Source organism: Coenobita brevimanus, chromosome 32, assembly GCF_032717465.1.
Source record: "Coenobita brevimanus isolate Jiangsu-jjx chromosome 32, ASM3271746v2, whole genome shotgun sequence".
Lineage (NCBI taxonomy): Eukaryota > Metazoa > Arthropoda > Malacostraca > Decapoda > Coenobitidae > Coenobita > Coenobita brevimanus.
Genome location: NC_136985.1, coordinates 11,107,332 through 11,110,458, shown reverse-complemented (window position 1 = coordinate 11,110,458; position 3,127 = coordinate 11,107,332). Strand labels below are relative to the sequence as shown.

General features: G+C 36.9%; 1 non-coding gene across 1 annotated transcript; it reads left to right on the top strand.

Annotated features, from left to right (window-relative positions):
- The first annotated feature begins 2,343 nt into the window (after window positions 1-2,343).
- LOC145395679 (5S ribosomal RNA) lies at window positions 2,344-2,462 on the top strand. The gene has a single exon (XR_013896653.1). It is a non-coding gene; the product is annotated as a 5S ribosomal RNA (ribosomal RNA).
- The last annotated feature ends 665 nt before the right edge of the window (window positions 2,463-3,127 follow it).

Genomic DNA, 3,127 nt, shown 5'->3' with positions numbered 1-3,127 from the left:
TATATATATATATGTCACTAATTGCATTGCGCAGTGTGGTGCGGTGAGGATCTGTCCGTTCTCCCATTTGGGGCTAAGATGCGAATGAATGTGTTTGAATGGATGAGTAAATGGAGAGTGAGTCGTCCTGTCTCGGCTACCTCCCTTTCCTTGGGGGAAGCAGCCTAGGTATATAGATAGATATATACATTCACAAAGGTGGAAGCGTTGGCTTAATATGAAGACAAACTCCAGCGTGATCAGGAACCTCTTTAATAAAATGGTAACTGTTTGACAACACATTTGTCATTTTCAAACCTAGGTATCATAATCATGTTGTGTTTGTATTTTTACCATAGACATGGTGTTTACTTTGGTTTTATTGTATTTTCCCTACGTTTGAAAATGATAAATGAGTTGTCGAAACGTCACCAATTTATAAAGATGTTCCTGGTCATGTAGGTGTTTATCTATCTATCTGTCTATCTATCTATCTAGCTATATGTGTGTGCGTATCTATATCTATATCTATATATGAATCTCTCTCTCGATCTCTCTATCTATCTATCTATATGTGTGTGTCTGTGTGTATCTATCTATCTACCTATCTATCTATCTATCTATCTATTTCATTACAGATTCTAAAGATCGACTGTTGGAATCGGTACAGATGGTTGGGTCAGTGTTGGAAACTTGGCTACGAGGCAGTTGTTTTCCAATGCTGCTCACGGACAACTTAGTAGCAAAGAGCACTATAATAAAGGTAATACGAATGAATACGTTAATGGATGTCAAATTAGGTTCCAGTACTGGATGAGATCCATACTTTGATATCTCAGTTCATTACCATCAGATGGTCTCACAGCTAGAACCGAGTTTTAACACTGAAAGTTTCCTTTACTACTCAATAATACAAAGGAAACATTTTTTCCTTTTACCAAAGAGGTTACTTTACTGTAATAAATACCTTGATAATTAGGAATGAGGTACGGAGAGACAAAGTGATAAAGAAGCAAGTAGGGGAGTAGAAGAAGAAAATGACTGATTCCTAGTGGTGAAGGGAGAAAAAGTGAACAGATTGAGAGAACACTTTAAGGAACTGTTAAACAGAGGGAATGACACTGGTGTGAGTATAAGTGGCTGGGGGGTACCTGGGACGAGAAGGGAGGTAAGGGACGAAGTGATCAGTAGGTTGGAAGTGGTGGAAGCAATGAAGAAAGTCTAAATGGGGAAACCCACAATAAGGAAATAATAGGAAAAAGAAGTGTGTGGTAATCATAGTGGCATTTTTCTTCTAAGTGTAACAGGAAAATTATATTTTTTTTTTCTAAATGACAAAACAGATGAAGGAAAAACAAATAAGTAAAAAAAATAATCAATACAGCAGATGACTGGTGTCCTTGTCATAAATGACTTTGTAGTTACTTGTAGTGGAGTTATATATATATTAGACTTGTGGACGAGCGGTTGTTATACTTGAATAGCTTTGTAAGTAGATAATCTTGAGTTCCCATTTGTCATTCAATGACAAGGAGAGGTAAAGAATAGTATGGAATTATTATTATTTGTCTTGGAAATATTAACAAGTCTCTCACACAGAGCGAAGTATAGAGTCCCGGGAGCTATCTCCCTGTCTCGCTCTCTCTGTCTCTCTCTCAAGTTGCTAAGCCCTTCTCCCTGCGACCTGTCTGTTCTATGGCTAGCTTCCTTCTGAGCTCTCTTTCCTAAATTCTGGTGAAACAGGAGTCGTATCACGTGTGTTCCCTGTGACTGGAAAGTTCTAGAAGCCTGTGTGTGAGTATGTGTGTGTATGGTCAACAAGGCTTTGTTCACCTGGCGAATTGCTGACAACTAACTGACTGGCTACTTCGTAATCTGTCGTCAGCTTTTCCTCAGTGTAACTTTCAAGATCAATTCCCATTCCCAGGCTCGCATAGAGCTGTCTATCTATCTATTTATCTATCTATCTATTATGATTTGTAATTATAATATGGACTCATAACATATGCTCGGTCCACGCAGCTGAAGGACCTCCGACAGCAATTATCATTGACACATGCTAATCTATTAGTACATAATATTGATTATAATATTGTATACATATAATATTTATAGTAAATGGTGATTATTCAGTAATATTACATTTTAAACAAGTTGTATACATTTTGTGAGATGTGTATGTATAACAGACATACGCATATAATTGTGCAGTGGTAATACTGCTAGGTTATACATTACATATTGAGTTATCACTGTAGTAATATCTAATATTTCACCTAACTTGTATGATGATACTGGTAATACAGAATTGTGCTATAGTTGTATGACTTATAATATTGTACTAACATTGTGGTAATACATAATTGTAACGGCCATACCACGTTGAGTACACCACTTCCCGTCCGATCAGCGAAGTTAAGCAACGTTGGGTCTGGTTAGTACTTGGATGGGTGACCGCCTGAGAACACCAGATGCTGTTGGCATCCCTACGTGTCAAGTGGGGTTGGTGGAGGATTAGTGCCCCTCCCTGTAAAACAATTAACTCTAAGCCCTTGGCCACCCCGTTTGGGATACATGGCGTCTGGCAATGAATGAATGAAACATTTTATGAATTGTTACAAAATATTGTGGTAATGCGTAATTGTGTTGGCCTTATAACTGTAGTTACATTTTGTTAATGCAACTGTTACACAAGTGTCTTGGCCTTATAATTGTAGTTAAAGTACATAAAAGTTACATCTTGTTAATGCAACTGTTACAGAATTGGCAAAGTGTAACATAATGCAATCGTTTGTCGTTACATAATTGTTACATATCGTTGGTAGTTACATAATTGTAGTTAAAGTTACATCTTGTTAATGCAACTGTTACATAAATGGTACATATTGTTTGTAGTTACATAATTGTAGCAAGTGTAACATAATGCAATCGGTTGTCGTTACATAATTGTTACATATCGTTTGTAGTTACATAATTGTAGCAAGTGTAACATAATGCAATCGTTTGTCGTTACATAATTGTTACATATCGTTTGTAGTTACATAATTGTAATAATTGCAGTCCTGACATATACTGCGGTCGATGATATGATGTGCCATGCCACTAGCTTGTGGAGACAGCCGTTTGCTTTTTTGTTTGTAGTTTATGT